The sequence below is a fragment of the Typopeltis vanoorti genome, chromosome 22, assembly GCF_054136105.1.
Source record: "Typopeltis vanoorti isolate ZY-2024b chromosome 22, IOZ_Tvanoo_1.0, whole genome shotgun sequence".
In the NCBI taxonomy this organism is placed as follows: Eukaryota; Metazoa; Arthropoda; class Arachnida; order Uropygi; family Thelyphonidae; genus Typopeltis; species Typopeltis vanoorti.
This window is the reverse complement of record NC_143570.1, coordinates 24,425,157-24,431,875: the sequence shown is the minus strand read 5'-3', so window position 1 is coordinate 24,431,875 and position 6,719 is coordinate 24,425,157. Positions and strand designations below refer to the sequence as shown.

General features: G+C 35.1%; 1 pseudogene; it reads left to right on the top strand.

The window, feature by feature from the left end:
• The first annotated feature begins 5,726 nt into the window (after positions 1-5,726).
• Positions 5,727-6,719, top strand: LOC150094224 (KRAB domain-containing protein 2 pseudogene; annotated as a pseudogene).

Here is a 6,719-nt window from a genome sequence, read left to right as displayed (position 1 = left end):
CTCATCTCTGGCCATTGTGTCCATACAGTGGAACAAATTGCTACCAACTTAAAGGCTTATCTAGTCTGTAAATGCCGTGTCGACCTACTTTCTGATGACCTCAGCTATTCTTTTTCTCATCCTTTGTTTTCACTTTAGGAAATTGTGTTTAAAAAATTCATTGTGAAAGCCACTTAAAAAGGTAAGCATGGCGTAGTAACAACATAAACATACAAAAGTATGTGGGAAGAGGTCAGGAAATTAATACATATCGTGCCGATATTACATAATTAGATCGTCGTTGAAGCTTTCTTTGATTCTACCCAATCTGGTATCATCCTTCCAAATAACGAAGCTAAAATGCACTCTGCATAGAAATCTATCAATAATGACTTCATCGCGCGTTTTCATTAAGCTTGATCACAATTGCATGGCCAGTTAACGAAACATTTGAAATAAATTCAAGATAATGCTAGACCAGTAAAAACAAAATTCTTATTTGTTCTAGTTGCTGGCTAAGGCTATTTTTTAAGCAGGTTCCCAAGTTACTCGATCTTTGGGACAGGCAAATAGGTTCCCTTTCCTGAAACTCGGGTTTTTATTTACAAAACAAAATCAACCTATCGAGTTCTCACTACTTCAGACATAAGCACTAAGGTTAAGGATCACGAGATAGTAGTGGCTGTTTGCAGATTTTGATGATATTGGGAAGTGCTCTCTCTCTCTCTGATGCCATCAAAATCATCTTTTTTTTTCTTTCTCTCCCGTAGTCATAAATGGACCGTTAGGTCATTCATGGCTGGTAGGTGATATTCTTTGTTAGCCTTCTCCAATAATCTCTGTCTCATGTTCTTGATGTCAGTTGAGAAAGGGAGGAATTTGTCCATTTTTTGATGTTATCAGTCCATTTTAATCGAGGTCGGACCCTAACTCCTTGATACCGGAACGATTCCTTCTACTGCTTGCTTTGGAATTCTATTAGCCCTCTCCACATGTCCGAACCATTTCATTTGTCTTCTTCTGATAACTGTCAGAATATTTTTCCTTTTTACCGTAATATCAATTATTTGTGATAGCTGAAATTGGTTAAAAAAAAAGTTTTGTGCTTTTTTCTTCTCAGAACAAAGTCTTTTTGGAAAGGCCATATATTCTTATATAATGTCCCATCACTGCCTTGATGTTTCATTAGCACAAATTAAATAAAAACGAGCAATGTTTTGTTCGTTCTTGGGTACTCCAGTGATGCAATCACATCAATAAATATTCCAATGTATCCCTCGTATTACTTCCATCAACTTAGACTTAAAATTATGTCCAAATTGATGGAAATAATCATGGCCAACATTGGAATTTTTATATAAGGAATTAAAAGTAATTCCAACGCTGTTTGGAATTACTTTTAAGTACGCAAGGAGAATTTATAAAACATTGCTAATTTTTATATATTTCCACACCTCTCACATACTTATTACGTATGTGTGGAAAGTTTTTCGATACTGTTATACAACAAAACTGCATTTAACCACCTACCGGCCATATGGATAAAATATGCATCATCTTCATACGCTTCGTATCCATCATATATTTCAATGTAATATCAATGGTATTACAATTTTAATATGCACTTCGCATCCATGATAACCTTGATGTCTATAGACATCTTGGCCGGTAGCATGGTTTGCTTGTAAAGCAAGAACTGACACATGCACTAATCTTTTGGGTAATGAACTTCATTTCTCTTAAAAGCAGGGGCGACTCGTGCATTGGCTCTGCGGAACTGCAGCACCCCCAATTTTTCTCGATATATAAATATATTTATTAATTTATTTATATTTGCTTGTAATATTTAATTTTATGATCAACAATCCTATACAATTCTCTTATTTTGTATAAAAAAAAAATAAAAATCCATCTTGTAATACTTAAGAGGGCGAAGGATACTACCAACACTGGGTTTATCAGTGTCATATTGCTACGCGGCAAGCATATGCGCGTCATAGTGAGATGCGAGCGATTAGCGTAATGCGACACTGTCCGTCGCCCAGTTCCACTGTTGTTTATATGCAGTTTGCGCCAGTAGTAGAGTGTTCGTAGTGCTTATCGTGTTCACTCCGTCTCTTTAAATATTTGGACATTACAATTAAAGGATTTAATTGTAATGTCCAAAAATTGTAAATCCATTCCTTTAATTACAATTAAAGGAATGGATTTTATTTTTAAGTAATTTTGAATTATACCAAACTATATAATTTTATCGATAATAAAAATATTTTTTTCGTGTTTAATTTTTTTTTTTAAATTTTACCATAATTTTGATATTTTATCCAAACACGTATATACTGTGCTTACAGTGTGTATGTATATTTCGAAAGTTGCAACAACTCCACGATTTCAAGCCACCAGCCACCACTGCTTAAAATGCCACCTATATCGCGGTGGTAACAAATGCATTCTTTTGTCAAAAAAAAAAAAAAAAAAAAAAAAAAAAAAAGCTACGATTTTGTTTCAGTCTCTAAAACCAGAAATGTTCATTTCATGGAGTTAAGTTCCGTTGTTGAAGCGGTGACCCAGTTCGTCAGATAAATTCAAATCTCTAACACAATCATATAATTCTTTCTGTTCAATCGCATAAAGTTCGTAACTCCACAAATGCGATGAGGGTGAATTCTTGTTCTCTCCGAAAGTAGAAGGTTCACAATTCGCCAGTATACTGCAACATCTTGCGGTGGTGGAATAAGTGCTGGACGATCTTATGGGATATACCGAGTTTGTGTACGATATCAAATGTTTTTTCTCCATATTAGATTAAACAGAAGTTAAAATCTGTTACACGATTTCTTGATCCTCAAAAGCTAGAGACCAGCCTTTTTTTTTTCTGTGAATTCATCGAGTCCAATTTAACTTTGCAAAACCTGCAGTACTAATGAAGAGCCTATCAACAAAGTATTGTTGATACTTTGGGTGGACTAAATGAACGAATATATCTCTCTAAATCTTACTTCAACTTTATATAAACAATATATATTAGGTTTTTAAGTTCCTACATTTTTTTGGAGCTCTCGAGTTCGCCGATTTAAATCCAGACGCTTTCCACTACATCTAAACATGAAATAACAGAGTATTGGTTTTTAGTAGCTTGACGTCTGATAATTAAAATGATTATTAAACGTGTTAGGGAACTCGCCATCAAGAATAAAAAAAAAAAAAAAAAAAAAAAAAATTCAAAAAGTTTTTACTGTTTCCAGGAGATCACCGATGAGAAACACATTGTCTTGTTTGGCCCGTTTTCAGAATGCTTACATTCCATTAACCCTTATTGTCTCACTAATCTTTGCCCTGTCACTATTCCTGACCATACCACGGGTGGTGAGGTTATTCAACAATAACGGTAGTGTACGACCAATGCGCCAGCAAAGCAGTTTGACCTAGTTGGGAAAAATTCAGGAGTCATACAAGGTCACCCAATTATTGCTATTTTCTCTTGCTTTACAGAGAAAGCTACACAGATAACCATCTTCCTCTCTGGCGTGTGGAATGTGTTCTTAATACGGCTACTGTCAGTAGGTAACATATTGTAAAATTGTGCTACTTTTTTTTTTTTTTAAAAGCGGAGTCAAGAACCTGCGTGAAAAGAAAGCTGTTGATGTAATGTTTGCTATTAAGTCGGTGAATTGTTTAGAAGAATAAGATTCATTTATTTCAAATGTCATTGTGGAAGTTATGATCATAGAAAAAACAGTCAACTGCATTTTATTGAGATAATTTTCAGCATGCTTAGGATGTCTTTGAGTGGAATTTCGTTTGATGGCTTTACTGTCATGAAATATTTCGTTATTATATATATAAAAAAAGTACTTTTTCGTTTCCAAAAGGGCCCTATCTTATTTTTGTGTAATTGTAGAAACTAAAAGTCGGAAAAAATGTTCGGCCTAGACCGGTTGTTCTCGACATCCATTGTCAACCAGAAATGTAAGATTTAACTTACTCAAATCCATATAGACATGTTCTTGTGACAACGAACATCTAGCATACGCGTCGGATACTTTTTGAATAAATCTTGTATACAAGTGGTAATTTTAGTCGCTGCATATTTCCATTTACTGAAACAAAATGCATGGGATAATTTTGTCACTATATAAATTCTAAACTATTATTCCATTTTAGTAGACAGGTTATCAATACCCACTCATCCTAAATTGTGTAAAATAATTTTATATATGTTCTCATTTTAATGTAACCTTTTTTTTTTTTTTTAGATATATTTTAATTTAATTCTATAACACGCTACTGCACGCATAGGACTCCATTGTACTGGAGAGGGCCTAGGTCTAGGTGATGGTTACATCCATTCAATGGATGTAACCATCACCCATCAATATCGGCTGGAATAACTTTCTAAAAAAAATTAACTGCAATTATATCTTATTACTTACTTATCCTATTCTTGCCTACATTGCACGAGATCCGTTTCTTCAAGATACCCTTTTTGTGCCACCAATTCAGCTTTTCTCCAACTATTCCAGCCAGTCATTCTTCTTTCCCTTTCTGTCATTATCTGCCAAGTTAATTTAAGCCATCCCCCTTTTCCTCTGTCCTTTTGGAATCTCTCTCTGCTGTCCATTCTCAGTATGTTCAATCCGTTTATATATATATATATATATATATATATATATATATATATATATATATATATATATATATATATTATGGGAATTCATTTTTACTCGGTTGGAATATTATAGGAAAACTTTAATGACTGAAACCGAGAGATAAAAAGATGACAAGATATATTTAAAAAGATACTACTAGTTTCGTTGAATAGATCAACATCTTCAGGTATCACAATCAAAGAAGTATATAAAAAATTACGGAGACTTAAATTGTAATAACAGAACAAGTCTAAAAAGACAGTAGCGTGTTTGAAAAACAAATGCGAGTATGAGTTCCAAACAAACGTATACTACGCGCTGTCGCGAGTGCGCCAGTACTGAACAGAAGCAACGTGTGCATCAGAGAGATTGTAACTCAGGCTGTTGTTGATATGAGAGGAATCTAGAGAAGTTTCTCCAGATTCGACAATCTTTCTTTCGAGTTCATCGTAGCACACATGGATGTTAGATACCTTCATCTAATATATGTTACCGCTAAAGCTCGAAAGCCGTTAATGTGCACATTACCTAGCTAATCTGCAGATTAACTGATTTGCTCCGTTAACGTGCGGAATCAAGAATTTTCCGCATTTTACCTAGGTCATGTGCACATTAACGGCTTCCGTATCGTTAAAGTTCAAAAGTTTGTTTCTCTCATTTCCTTTCCCTACTCCCCCCCCCCCCCCTTTAGTTTGGTTTCGCCAGTGTCTTGTCGTCGCCGGTTGTTTTTATTTCTCATAATTTGCGTCGGCTGCTAGTGCGTAGCATAGCTAATTCTGTTTTCAAATTCGTTTCTGCCTGTTAGCGCGTGAATTTGTGTCGTGATTTTTTTAAAGCAGATAAATTTACCTCCTATTATGCAAGCAAGCACCGAATTGGTGAGTAAAATGAAGAAAAGATTCTTCGCAAACCTCTTTAGCGAGGATTCAAAATATAATAGTGTTTTAATGACAAAACAAAAGTATCATTCCATAATTGAAGATGTAAAGCGAATAAAAGTTTCCAAGAAGAAAGAATCATCTCGAGATTATCGAATAATTCAAAGGTATGATGTGTTAACTGTACAAGGCTGTGAAAAACTCATTGAGCCGTTGTTAGATGCGCGAAAGTGTGAAAAAGTTTGTCCATGCCGAAGAATTGTTTGAAATATTGTATTCTACTCATTTGTCAATTGGCCACGGTGGAAGAGACAGAATGATCAAGCAATTAAATACACTTTATAAAAAACATAACCCAAGCCCAAATAAAAATGTTTTTGGATTTATGCGAACCTTGTCAACAAAAACGTGCGAAAAAAGGATTGTTGTAAAGCCGATTATTTCATCGCATTTCAATAGCAGATGCCAGGTGGATCTCATCGATTACCAATCTCAACCAGATGGAAAGTTTAAGTTTCTTCTCGTATACCAAGACCACTTAACAAAATTTGTTGTATTGAAGCCGCCCACATCAAAACGGGAGGATGAAGTAACCTATAACTTGCTTGATATTTTTCTCCTTTTTTGCGCTCCAAGTATTTTGCATTCTGATAACGGACGCGAATTTTGTAATAAAATCTTAGAATGTGTAACACAGTTGTGGCCAGAAATCAAAATGGTTAATGGCAAACCTAGACACAGCCAAAGTCAAGGAAGTGTAGAACGAGTGAATCAAGACATTGAGAACATGCTCACTACTTGGATGGCTGATAACCAAACTAACAAGTGGAGTGAGGGCGTACGATTTGTACAATTCATGAAGAATCGTGCCTATCATTCTGCAATTAAAAGAAGTCCATACGAAGCCATGTTCGGTTGTCCCGCAAAAGTGGGATTGTCTTCTTCTATTATACCACAAAGTGTATTACATTCGATAAATACTGAAGAAGACCTTGAAAAATTAGAAGATTCACAAGAAACTGTGATTATGGGATCACAGTCGAATCTTACTCAAGAGGACATTCCGTCATCCCCTGCTTCTACAGAATCACCTATAGAAATACAAGAATTTATCGATAGTAATCCTAAACTGCCTTCTATACCGTTGATTGAGGATGGTTATGAAGAATATTCAGTTACCCTGCACCTCCAAGGAATCACCTCTGCATGTTGA